The sequence below is a fragment of the Girardinichthys multiradiatus genome, chromosome 8 (assembly GCF_021462225.1).
Source record: "Girardinichthys multiradiatus isolate DD_20200921_A chromosome 8, DD_fGirMul_XY1, whole genome shotgun sequence".
NCBI classification, from domain to species: Eukaryota; Metazoa; Chordata; class Actinopteri; order Cyprinodontiformes; family Goodeidae; genus Girardinichthys; species Girardinichthys multiradiatus.
The window spans coordinates 1,465,006-1,478,902 of NC_061801.1; the positions used below are offsets into that span (position 1 = coordinate 1,465,006).

Sequence of the window (13,897 nt, forward strand, 5' to 3'; positions counted from 1 at the left end):
ACACACACACACACACACACACACACACACACACACACACACACACACACACACCCTTCCCATGTCCCATTTAATGTTTGATAAATACAGACAGTATTTGTTGTGTATTTGTATGCCCATGCTGGATTGCCAAACCCGGTAGAGACTTAATCATTTTCCTGTTCGACTTTTTTTAGAGATGTCATGCAATGTTTCTTTACGGCTGTTTTTGTTTGCATTTAGCAAAGTTATTATCTATAGAAAATGTAAGCAAAACATTTTAAAATATTACTTTATTACCCAACAAATACATCAGTGAATGCAAAAATAAACTTTCCCACACTTAAACATTCCATATGTACATCACGTGGGGAGGGGGGCGACTTCTCGAGAAGTTCTGAAGGAAGTTACAGTGCGTAAAGGAACATCTGACAGGATTCTCACTTTATCTGTCATCTGTTTCCATTTTCCTGGTAATGTCAGTCTTCCTTCATGCTGGTGAGCTGCTCTCTAACTCAGTGAAGCGATCCGTGTTCTAACTTTATGTGAAGCTACCATTGATGTGGCTGATATTCTTGAAGCATTGTTGTCTTCCTTTAAGTCTCCAAACGGGAACACTTCTCTGGTCAGTCGTGTCAGCAAACACGGCATCTCTTTCTTTCCACCATACTTCTGCCCTTTGGCCTCGAAGGTGTAGGCAACCCTGTGGGAGAGTCGGGTCATCAGCCGAGTCAGTTCCAGGTTAGAGAGACCTTCCTCTTCCAATAATGAGCAGAATGTCTGTAGGAAGACTGATCCGCAGAAGTTCATGAAAGCGCCATAACCTGATGGAAAAAATTAAGGATTTATAAACCACTTATGTAATGATTTATTTTTAAAATCAAAGCATCTTGGTTGAAAGACCTATACAGGTCCTTCTCAAAATATTAGCATATTGTGATAAAGTTCATTATTTTCCATAATGTCATGATGAAAATTTAACATTCATATATTTTAGATTCATTGCACACTAACTGAAATATTTCAGGTCTTTTATTGTCTTAATACGGATGATTTTGGCATACAGCTCATGAAAACCCAAAATTCCTGTCTCACAAAATTAGCATATCATTAAAAGGGTCTCTAAACGAGCTATGAACCTAATCATCTGAATCAACGAGTTAACTCTAAACACCTGCAAAAGATTCCTGAGGCCTTTAAAACTCCCAGCCTGGTTCATCACTCAAAACCCCAATCATGGGTAAGACTGCCGACCTGACTGCTGTCCAGAAGGCCACTATTGACACCCTCAAGCAAGAGGGTAAGACACAGAAAGAAATTTCTGAACGAATAGGCTGTTCCCAGAGTGCTGTATCAAGGCACTTCAGTGGGAAGTCTGTGGGAAAGAAAAAGTGTGGCAGAAAACACTGCACAACGAGAAGAGGTGACCAGACCCTGAAGAAGATTGTGGAGAAGGGCCGATTCCAGACCTCGGGGGACCTGCAGAAGCAGCGGACTGAGTCTGGAGTAGAAACATCCAGAGCCACCTTGCACAGGCGTGTGCAGGAAATGGGCTACAGGTGCCGCATTCCCCAGGTCAAGCCACTTTTGAACCAGAAACAGCGGCAGAAGCGCCTGACCTGGGCTACAGAGAAGCAGCACTGGACTTTTGCTCAGTGGTCCAAAGTACTTTTTTCGGATGAAAGCAAATTCTGCATGTCATTCGGAAATCAAGGTGCCAGAGTCTGGAGGAAGACTGGGGAGAAGGAAATGCCAAAATGCCAGAAGTCCAGTGTCAAGTACCCACAGTCAGTGATGGTCTGGGGTGCCGTGTCAGCTGCTGGTGTTGGTCCACTGTGTTTTATCAAGGGCAGGGTCAATGCAGCTAGCTATCAGGAGATTTTGGAGCACTTCATGCTTCCATCTGCTGAAAAGCTTTATGGAGATGAAGATTTCATTTTTCAGCATGACCTGGCACCTGTTCACAGTGCCAAAACCACTGGTAAATGGTTTACTGACCATGGTATCACTGTGCTCAATTGGCCTGCCAACTCTCCTGACCTGAACCCCATAGAGAATCTGTGGGATATTGTGAAGAGAACGTTGAGAGACTCAAGACCCAACACTCTGGATGAGCTAAAGGCCGCTATCGAAGCATCCTGGGCCTCCATAAGACCTCAGCAGTGCCACAGGCTGATTGCCTCCATGCCACGCCGCATTGAAGCAGTCATTTCTGCAAAAGGATTCCCGACCAAGTATTGAGTGCATAACTGTACATGATTATTTGAAGGTTGATGTTTTTTGTATTAAAAACACTTTTCTTTTATTGGTCGGATGAAATATGCTAATTTTGTGAGATAGGAATTTTGGGTTTTCATGAGCTGTATGCCACAATCATCCGTATTAAGACAATAAAAGACCTGACATATTTCAATTAGTGTGCAATGAATCTAAAATATATGAATGTTATATTTTCATCATGACATTATGGAAAATAATGAACTTTATCACAATATGCTAATATTTTGAGAAGGACCTGTAATGCATTTAATTTGTTCTCCAAAATCAGAAATTCTTAGCTCCAAAATTTAACTGCAATGTTTTCTGAAGGCAGATGTCTCAGCTGGAAAATCTAAGATTCCAACATTTAAAATATACACATTTAGAACACAGAGTCTTTAGCTTTTTATTTCCACTTCTGACAGTTTGAATGTCATTACACACAGCCACCCTTGTTGAACATTTTGTGACAATGAATGGAAGGACATATGCTGCAGCGGCAGATAGCCTGGTCAGGTAGCATGGCAGTTAGCAAACCACACTGTGTTTCACCTCACCGCTGAAACACAGTTGGTTGTGATGTGCTTCTCAGATTTGAATACAGGTCCTTCTCAAAATATTAGCATATTGTGATAAAGTTCATTATTTTCCATACTGTAATGATGAAAATTTTACATTCATATATTTTAGATTCATTGCACACTAACTGAAATTTTTCAGGTCTTTTATTGTCTTAATACAGATGATTTTGGCATACAGCTCATGAAAACCCAAAATTCCTATCTCACAAAATTAGCATATTTCATCCGACCAATAAAAGAAAAGTGTTTTTAATACAAAATCGTCAACCTTCAAATAATCATGTACAGTTATGCACTCAATACTTGGTCGGGAATCCTTTGGCAGAAATGACTGCTTCAATGCGGCGTGGCATGGAGGCAATCAGCCTGTGGCACTGCTGAGGTCTTATGGAGGCCCAGGATGCTTCGATAGCGGCCTTTAGCTCATCCAGAGTGTTGGGTCTTGAGTCTCTCAACGTTCTCTTCACAATATCCCACAGATTCTCTACGGGGTTCAGGTCAGGAGAGTTGGCAGGCCAATTGAGCACAGTGATACCATGGTCAGTAAACCATTTACCAGTGGTTTTGGCACTGTGAGCAGGTGCCAGGTCGTGCTGAAAAATGAAATCTTCATCTCCATAAAGCTTTTTAGCAGATGGAAGCATGAAGTGCTCCAAAATCTCCTGATAGCTAGCTGCATTGACCCTGCCCTTGATAAAACACAGTGGACCAACACCAGCAGCTGACACGGCACCCCAGACCATCACTGACTGTGGGTACTTGACACTGGACTTCTGGCATTTTGGCATTTCCTTCTCCCCAGTCTTCCTCCAGACTCTGGCACCTTGATTTCCGAATGACATGCAGAATTTGCTTTCATCTGAAAAAAGTACTTTGGACCACTGAGCAACAGTCCAGTGCTGCTTCTCTGTAGCCCAGGTCAGGCGCTTCTGCCGCTGTTTCTGGTTCATAATTGGCTTGACCTGGGGAATGCGGCACCTGTAGCCCATTTCCTGCACACGCCTGTGCACGGTGGCTCTGGATGTTTCTACTCCAGACTCAGTCCACTGCTTCCGCAGGTCCCCCAAGGTCTGGAATCGGCCCTTCTCCACAATCTTCCTCAGGGTCTGGTCACCTCTTCTCATTGTGCAGCGTTTTCTGCCACACTTTTTCCTTCCCACAGACTTCCCACTGAGGTGCCATGATACAGCACTCTGGGAACAGCCTATTCGTTCAGAAATTTCTTTCTGTGTCTTACCCTCTTGCTTGAGGGTGTCAATAGTGGCCTTCTGGACAGCAGTCACGTCGGCAGTCTTATCCAATGATTGGGGTTTTGAGTGATGAACCAGGCTGGGAGTTTTAAAGGCCTCAGGAATCTTTTGCAGGTGTTTAGAGTTAACTCGTTGATTCAGATGATTAGGTTCATAGCTCATTTAGAGACCCTTTTAATGATATGCTAATTTTGTGAGATAGGAATTTTGGGTTTTCATGAGCTGTATGCCAAAATCATCCGTATTAAGACAATAAAAGACCTGAAATATTTCAGTTAGTGTGCAATGAATCTAAAATATATGAATATTAAATTTTCATCATTACATTATGGAAAATAATTAACTTTATCACAATATGCTAATATTTGGAGAAGGACCTGTATATTTGTTCACTTATTATTATTATTAGCCAGTTTGTACAGTTTTGACCACCTGTTCTTTGGGAGCTGACCAAGCATTCTTATTGTGGTTAAGATATAGGGACTTTCCTGACCACAGGGTCCCAGATTTCCTTGTTCTAATCTTCGAGACATTATACTATTTTGCCTCCAAAATATAGCCAATAATTATATGTTTAGTAAAGAGACAGTGTTAAACACTAAAAGACAGGGCCAAGTGTGTCAACTGTAGAAGAAGAACATGAAGTTGTTTGCAGTAGTAGCTCAGCCAATGACCCCATCCAGAAGGGTGTCACAGCTAAGCAGAATGGCAGGCCAGATATGGCTTTTTTCTGCTTTCAACATCTTTTTCACAAATGTCCCAAATATTTAGAAGATGTTTCATCAGAGAAGCTAGGTAACTGACAAACTAAACTGGAGAATTTGTGTCTTTGATGTTGCCTTGGACAGAAGAGACTTCTGTGCAGCACTTGTTGTGGATGAGGCTGCTGTCCAAATGTCTGACCCATTGTAGATGGGCAGATGACTTTACACCTCACCTGCTGCTGATGATCAGCAAGCTCTGTTCAGGGGGCTACATGATTTTGTAGCACATTCTTCAGTAGGAGATAGTCCTTCTGGTTGATGGACCCTCTTGGATTTGTTGAAGCCTTCTTTTCTTCAGCTGAACATGAATAGACTGACAGTGTGTGTTCTGTGCTGGACCTGTCCACAGCTTTATCTGTCCTAATGGTCTGACAGGAATTAAATAAAGTTGGCTGATCACTTTGTATGCATTGCTTTATAACTTGAAAGTACCTGTACTACAAGATCACAACATTTCCAATCAGACCTAATTTTGGCAGGGGCCAGATTATAAATTGTTAAGACAAATATTTTTTACCTCTGACTTGGATTACTGTAATTCTGTTTTCTGATTTTGATAAATCCTCAGTTAAATGGTTGCAAACTTTTCAAAATGGGGCAGCTACTGAAATGACCGAAGCTCTGCCATTCCATCAAATCTCTGAAGGTGTTATTGTTTGTCTTAATAGTATGACAGCATACTATGAACTGTTGCAACCTTCCACCAAGATCATTAAGAATCAGAATCAGCTTTATTGCCAAGTTTGTACAGACAAACAAGGAATTTGACTCTGATACATTTTGCTCTCAATAATAAAGAATATCTTTTTTAAATGGTCATATATACACAATTGACTTTACAATAGAAGATAATGTGAGATCAGTCGAAGTATGCAAGATGTTGTTCTAGAACTCTGACTGTCAAGTGTTTATCAGAGAAACATCCTGGGCGAAGAAACTGTCTCTGTGGTGGCTGGTTTTAGTAGATAGCGCTCTGTAGCGCCGACCTGAAGGTAAAAACCTAAACAGTTTAGTGTGCCGGATGTGTGGGTGAGATTTTAGCTGCCCTTTTCCTGACCCTAGACTTGTATAAATCCTGGATAGAGGGAAGGTCAGCCCTGATGATTCTCTCTGCAGACCTGATTGTTCGTTGCAGTCTGGAACTGTCCTGTTTTGTGGATGAGCCAAACCACACTGAGATGGATGAAGACAGGACAGACTGATTATGGCAGTGTAGAAGATGACCAGCAGCTCCTGTGGAAGGTTGTACTTCTTGAGTTGCCTCAGGAAGTTCAGTCTCTAATGGGGCTTCTTCCAAACATTGTCTATGTGTGAGGACCATCTCAAGTTTCGAGAAATTGTGGTTCCTAGGAACCAGAAATGGTCCACAGCAGACACAGCATTGTTGAGGATGGTGAGGGGGGTATGTGGGATGGTGTTCTCCTAAAGTCCACCATCACTTCCACAGTCTTGAGTGGTTTAAGTTCCAGCTGGTTCTGACCACACTAGTGTACCATGCGATCAACCTCCTGTCTGTGTGCAGACCCATCACTGTTCTGGATCAGTCCAATGACAGTGGCATTATCTGCAAACTTCAGGAGTTTCACAGACAGGTCACTTAGGTGCAGTCATTTGTGTAGAGGGAGAAGAGGAGTGGGGAGACAACACACCCCTGGGGGGTGCCGCTGATGGTTCTTGTACGGGAGAAGATGCTCTCTAGCCTCACCTGCTGCTGCCAGTCCTTTAGGAAGCTAGTGATCCACTGACAGGTGGAGGCTGGGATTTTGAGCTGGGTGAGCTTCTGGTGGAGGATGTCTGGGTTGACAGTGTTGAAGGCTGTGCTGAAGTCCACGAACAGAATCCTGGTGTACATCCCTGGGTGGTTGAGGTGTTCAATTCAAAATTCAATCCAAAAATACTTTATTAATCCCAAAGGGAAATTAATTGTTGTTGTAGCTCATTACGAAGGTTTCTTGTTGCAGAATGAAGTGTAGTCCCGAGTTCACTGCATCATCTGCCAATCTGTTTTCCTAGTAGGCAAACTGCAGGGGGTCCAGCAGGGGGCCTGTGATGTCCTTCCGTTGCTTCAACACCAGTTGCTCAAAGGATTTCATGACCACAGACGTCAGGGTGACAGGCCTGTAGTCATCATGTGATGGTGAGTTCTTGGGTACTGGGATGATGGTGGTGCATTTGAAGCAGGAGGGAACCTCACACAGCTCCAGTCATTTGTATAAGATCTCAGTAAAGATGGGTGCCAGTTGGTCAGCGCAGGCTCTCAGGCATGATGGGGAGACATCAGGTCTTGAGGCCTTCCTAGTTTTCAGGCATTGAAAGAGCCTATTTACATCTTCCTCTGAGATCCTAAGTGCAGGCAGGGGGTCTGAAGGTTAAGATCAATAAATAAACTGTTGTCAGACATTCCTAGATCCAGTGGAACAAACCACCTTTTTGCTTTTTTTCTCAACTTGCTCTTTGTTAGGTACACCATGTCAGCATATTAATGCATTTAAGCATCTTGTTGATACATAGACTGTTTGCTAAAGTTCAAAGAGAGCATCAGAATAGGGAAGAAAGGGTGACTTGGAACATGGTCTGGTTGTTGGTGCAAGACAGCCTGGTCTGAGTATTTTAGAAACTGCAGATTGACTGGGATTCTCACACAAAAAACTGCTCGTTTACAGGAGATGACCTGAAAGGAGGCAATATCCAGTTAGTGAAAGCTGTGTGGTACAAAAATGTCTTGTCTGGCAGAACCGAAACCCTGGATCCATCCTGACTTGAAACAATAATTGCTGGTGATGACAATGTAATGTTGTGGAGGACAGTTTCTTTCCTAAATCTGTGCCCCTTTGAGTATCACTGATCATATCCATCCCTTTATGACCACCATGTACCAATCTTGTGATTACTACTTCCAGGAGGATAGTGCATCATGTCACAAAACTCAGATCATCACAAAATGGTTTCTTCTTAATGACCATAAGGTCACTGCTTCCAATGGCCTTCACAGTCACATTTCAATGCAATTGAGCTATTTTGGGATGTTGTGGAGCAGAAGATTTTAGTCCTGGATATGGACCTGCCACATATGCAGCAACTGTGAGATGCTATCATGTAAATGTGGACTAAAATCTCAGAGGAATGGTTTGATACCTTAGATCTATGCCACAAAGAATTAAAACTTTTCTGATTAAGGTAAATGGGGGTCCAAACTGGTAATAGCAAGGTGAACCTAATAAAATGGCAGTTGAGCATAGGATTGCAGAGACTGTTGATCACATTAAGACTTCTTTTAAGACTCACTGCTGTTCGTTGGCTTTTATTTAGCTAAGCAGAACATTTCAGCCCTTATTCCAAAACTAATATCTATTTTATTAATTTTAATAGCTATTATATAAGAATATGTTTTATAATGTTTAACTTTTTTGTTGTAGTTCATATTTTGCAGATTAAGTTAAGGTTGATTTTGTTATTTGTGCAGCACTTTGGTCAATTATTGTAGTTTTAAATGTTTTTAAATGATAAACTTTGACTAGTTTTGTTTTGAATTTAAAAAAACAAGATGACAAAGATGACCTTTAAAAAACTGACAACTGATTTTTAAACTCATTAACAAATACCTTTTCAATTAAAAGCATTTTTCCTCAATCTGAATGACCTGGTTTAGAACTTTGACTAAAGCTAAGACTGACTGCGTTGGCACACTGATGAAATAATAATGTTAATCATGGGTCATTTGTGCATTACTAAATACAATGTATCATAATCCGAGCAGATTCTTGGCAAAAATATAGGCCAAGGGTATCCTCTGTGATTAATACTGAATTCTCTCTTAGTTTTAATCATTTTGATATGCAGTAATATAGTAATTCCTATATTTACCAACTGTTTTTAAAACTAAATCTTGTAGTATGAAGGTTATTTAGGGTTCAGAATCAACTAATGATCATTTTAAGAAAAAAATTACGAGAACCTACCCGATATTTTTATCCTGTCCTGATCAGTGGTTTTACCGAGAGGAGACAAAATCAACATTAGAGCTTCAATGGAATCCTCATCATATACTGTGGAAGCTGTCCTCATTGTACCCTTCTCAAGATACAAGGGGCCTGATTTACTAAAGGTTTGCATGTAAAAACATGCAAATTTGATAGCATGTGCAAAGCTGATCTACTAACCAGGTGCAATGAGGATTGCGTCTGTCAGATGAGCAAAATACCAGACGCAATCCATTTAGCATGTTTACCTTCACGAATACACAGGACATATGCTGATCATCAGAAAGTGCAAAATACTGGGAGGATGATATGCAAATCAAATGTATATAGTAACCACCCGCAATGCGATTTATCAAACCTGAGATGAATTGCGGGTGCAGTATCTGCATCTGTATTTAGCATGTTTCAAAGGCAGGTGCATACTGGCTCCCAAAAATGTCATTGTGGTGTGAAGGAGGCATAGGTACAATGGAAGATGTTGGAGAGAGAACCTTCTGTGGGAATGCCAATGTTCCAACCCCGTAAAGGGGAAGAATAAAGAACAGACACAAACACAGTGTTGCTTCTGTCACGAACGAGCAAAAGTGACGTTTCCCCTGAGTCAACTCAGACATAAACAATCGACACACGATTCGTAAATAAACTCTCAAAACATAAGCTTTGAAAAGGTACAAACCTCTAAAGAGTATATAGACCCGCAGTCAGAAAAGTAATATCAAAGAAAACGCATTTTAAAAGGTATTATCATTTTAATGTATCATTCTCAGATTTTTAACCTGCAAGACCAAAATGATAGATCATAAATCACAAGATCAGCAATCACAGTGCATCATATCCCATGAATATTTTCCCAATAGAGAAATTATTTAAGGTTTTATTCCTTGGATCAGCCTTGAATCCATCTCACACAAGCTGACATGAAGCCTCTTTGTTCAGACATGTAACATAAATCTGCTGGCAATAAAAAGAAACACAGTAACTGACTCGTGAAATAGGCCCCTTCTTTCCAAAGCTAACCTTCATCACTGTCATCCTACTCAGCGCAGCTGTCTTAAGTATATTCCATTTTTATGTCACTGGTCTGCTAAATGTCCAAAACTTCCCAACCAGTAATTTTCCTCTTCTGTGACATTATAAGTGACTGAGAATCCAGAAATAAAACACTACTGGAAGCCAAAAGAGTAGTGCACAAACTAGCAGCCAGCAGACTGTTATTTGCACACCAGAACACACCCCGAGCACATGAGCTATGCACGCAAATTGCATCCCTGGAGAAGGTGCTAGAGAGACGAGTTATGCCTTGATAGAAAGGTGAGTGTCTCTAGTTTGTAATGATATGAAACATGGGGGGTTGCTGCAAAAAGAAAAGTGCTTTCTGTAGAGTTTTGTTCACAGAGTCAGCCATGTCTAAGAGACTTTTGATCACGTGTTTAAATTGCTGTAAAACTAAAACTGTTGGTGCGAATCTCATATGGGGAATTGTTTTGTTAACATTAAAGCCTCTTCTTGTGAGGGATTTAAGAAAAAAAAAACTGGCAGCATTTGACCTAGTTCTAGAGACAGTGAAAAATGGGCATTGCTCTGAACTGCAAGCTGCAGAATAATGCCGGCAGTCAAGCTGAACACAAGCTAAGGGTATGCCTCATTGTTTCTGCTTACAGGATTTAGGAACACACTCAGCCACTCTGACATCCACCAGGCTAGGGGGGTGACTCGTCCAGGATTACCGCCTTTCCCTTATATTGTCGGGATCTCAGGATTTCCATATGACAACAAACCTTTCCATGGGGTATTTCTTCACTCTGTATCACTACTTCACTGTATCAGGGGATAAGTAAGAAATATGCACATGTGAGACGAGACCTTAAACCACTCCTTACAAATACAAGCATACTAAGTGATGATTTTATTTTGGAGATAATGACTAAATCAGTTAGTGAGAAGGTAGAGAGACAGACATGCCTAGGTCAAACACAAAACCAAAACAGTCACAGTCAATGCCACACAACAAGGGGAGAGACAACATGCAGTTCAACCTTCAGCTGAAGTTAAGCTAGTGTTTTTCAAACTCAAGCCGAAATCCAGGCGAACCGCATAGCCATACACGAACTGACAGCACATGTCTTGGCCTTAGCAAAAACTATAGAAAAAGCTCTCACCCCTACAGCCAGCACTTTGGAGCCATCCCAGGTCAACCCAATAACTTAAGTCGAGGATGTGGAAGATTTGTACATAATTGGATTTCTGATAACAGGATTTCTGCATTTTGGACATGGCGGTTAGCTGGCTTATCGAAAGATTTGTAAAACATCGGCAGCTGTTCAAAGCACTCGAAAGCTCCCTGGGATGTTTGAAGGGACCTTTAGAGCTCTCAGCACTCAGACTGATATGTTAAGAGAGCAGAATCGCAAGCTGGACGCGATCGTTGAAAAAAAAAAACTGGCAGCATTTGACCTAGTTCTAGAGACAGTGAAAAATGGGCATTGCTCGCAGGCTGGCTGCGTTTCCCGGACTCAAAGGTGATATGATTTAATCTTGGAGAAACTTGTTTGCTCAGGATCAACTGAAAGTACCAGAAATTTGGCTATTTGGATCTGAAATTGAGAATGCCAGTAAGACTTTGAAGGCAGGCGGAAAATCACAGCCAGCCTGAACCAGATTTACCAGTGAAAGGAAAATAATACTAGTTTCTTAAAAAAATTTGAACAAAAGCTGTTTTTACACCAGTGACTCAGCTTCCTTAGTTAGAACTCAGTGATTGCTTAGTTAAATTTCAATGGATGCAAATGACTGTTATTATTGGACTACAACTGCAATATACCAGCGAACCCAAGGATCATTCTCTCTTAGCACAAGATGCTTTACCCTACATAGAGGACTTAATGATATAATTACCTCTTTAGAAAGATTGGTTTAGAACCAACTCTTACCAGCAAAACCCAAAGGATTATTAATGTTATCTGTATCATTGTAATATTGGCCAGAGATTTTTAGACTTCTCAGAAGGATTCATAGATTTTTAGATTTGTTAGGATTGTAGTATCATTTGATTTGTTCTCTATCCGTGTTTATTTTCTTTGTGATTGTATTGTAATTGTATGTACAGCACTTTGAGTGTCTCGTTACTGAAAAGCGCTATATAAATAAACTTACCTTACAGTGCAACCACCTAAGTTTGCCCGAAGGAGGAAATGCAAGCCATGCATAGCTTGAGGGACTTCAACCAGCTGCAACCACTGTTTTAGGTCTGGCCAGGAAGGGCACAGTGTGGTTGGCTGCCTGTCAGCTTGCGGGAAACATGATGGGGTCACCGGGGAAGGACCACCAGGGACCAAACAAAAGCCAGAGTCCCCTGCCCCATATCCAGGCATGACCCCATGACTTCCACTAATAATCAGTCACTACTGAACCACTGAGTAGGAAGAGGAAATCAGGTAACAAAACTTAAAGGCAAAAGTGTATGCTAACCTGTTCGCTCAGTGGTGTGCAGACTGACGCACTACTACATAGTGGAGCTCAGGTTACGATACTGGAAAAGTCCTGGCTAAAGAAACACTTACCGACTTAAAATTCAGTCACTCAAAGAGATGCTGCCAGGTAATCCACTCAATATCACGGCTGCTAATGGCACAGATGTACCTTTTGAAAGGTGGGCTGAAATACAAGTGAAAATCAAAAGTGTAAGACATTGTCAAGTAGCCATTAAAGTACCCATGCTAGTGAGTCAGAACTGTGTTGGTGGCCTATTGCTAGGGTTCAATGTGATAGAAGAAATTATTTTAGAGAGTCTTGAAGAACCACGTAGTGTCAGTCAAGTGGTCTGCTAGCAGAGGCATTAAAGCTTCACAGAGATACTGCTGCAACCATGGTGTCTGTAATCAATAATACTCCAGCTCAAAAAAAATCAGCAAATGACACCATTAGGGTGGGCAGGGAAGGTCTTACAGTTCCAAGTGGCCAAATATATCAACTGAAGTGTTGTGTCAGATTGTGGGCAATGGGAGGAACTATGCTTTTTGAACCTACCCTTGAAAGTGTCCTACTAGAGGGACTACAACTTTTCCGGGCATTAGTTGATGTGCCGTATGGTGTCTCGAAAGCTGTGAAAATCCCAGTTTGCAACTTTACCAAGCATGAGATCTTCCTGCCACCAAGGACAGTCTTAGGCTGTATAGAAGAAATTGTTCACAGCAAACCAGTCAATCTGTGCTCCCCATCTAAGCAGTCAGCAAAGTCAAAGAGTGATACATACATGTATGTTGCACAGATTAGTCCAGGCACTGGTGCCAGCCGCAGAACGAACAGCTCAGCAGAGTCTGACCCACAAGAAAAGTGGCGTCCTCAGGTCAAATCAGAGCATCTTGATCAGCAGCAGCAGGAACTTGTGCACCAGATGATTTTCGAGGAGTCAGATGTGTTTGTAAGGGAAGGAGACATGGGTTGTATATCCAGCTTACAGCTGAAAATTGATGTGGTGGACAACAACCCTGTTCAAAGGCACTACAACTCAATATCCAAGCACTTATGTTGGGAGGTGAAAGAGTAGGTGCAGAATCTCAAAGATGGGTTGGATCCACAAGTCTTTATCTTCATATTCATTCCCAGTTGTTTGTGTCTGTAAAAAGGACTAGAGCCTGCAGTTGTGTTTTGACTTCAGATGGTTGAACTGGAAAACTGTTCTAGATCGTCATCTATTGGCACAAATCCAAGACCTGCTTCACAGTTTGGGGGACAACACATGGTTTTCCATCCAGGATCAAGGCAGTGTGTACCACCAATAAAAATAATAATAATAATAATAATTGAACCCATGTATTCAACATTTAAAGTAAATGTGTTTACATACACAGCCACACAGGTTGGGAAGGAACTGAGGAGGATGAAAACCAGGAAGGCAGCAGGTCCAGATGGCATCAGTTCAAGGGTTGTCAGGGTCTGCGCGGATTAACTATGTGCGGTGATGTTGCACATCTTTAACTTGACCCTAAAGCTAGGGAGGGTACAACACCTCTGGAAAACCGCTTGTGTTGTACCTGTGCCAAAGACATTCACTCCTTCTTTGTCCACTTTAACTCCTCCAGGAG

General features: G+C 41.6%; 1 protein-coding gene across 1 annotated transcript in view; it reads right to left on the bottom strand.

Moving 5' to 3' along the window:
* Positions 1 to 255: 255 nt before the first annotated feature.
* The window catches only part of atp6v1b2 (ATPase H+ transporting V1 subunit B2), a 39,413-nt gene continuing 25,771 nt past the window's right edge, over positions 256 to 13,897 (bottom strand). Inside the window, exon 15 of the mRNA XM_047372887.1 lies at positions 256 to 803. The gene's annotated coding sequence lies outside the window, so the exon portion shown is untranslated. The remainder of the gene's footprint in view (positions 804 to 13,897) is intronic.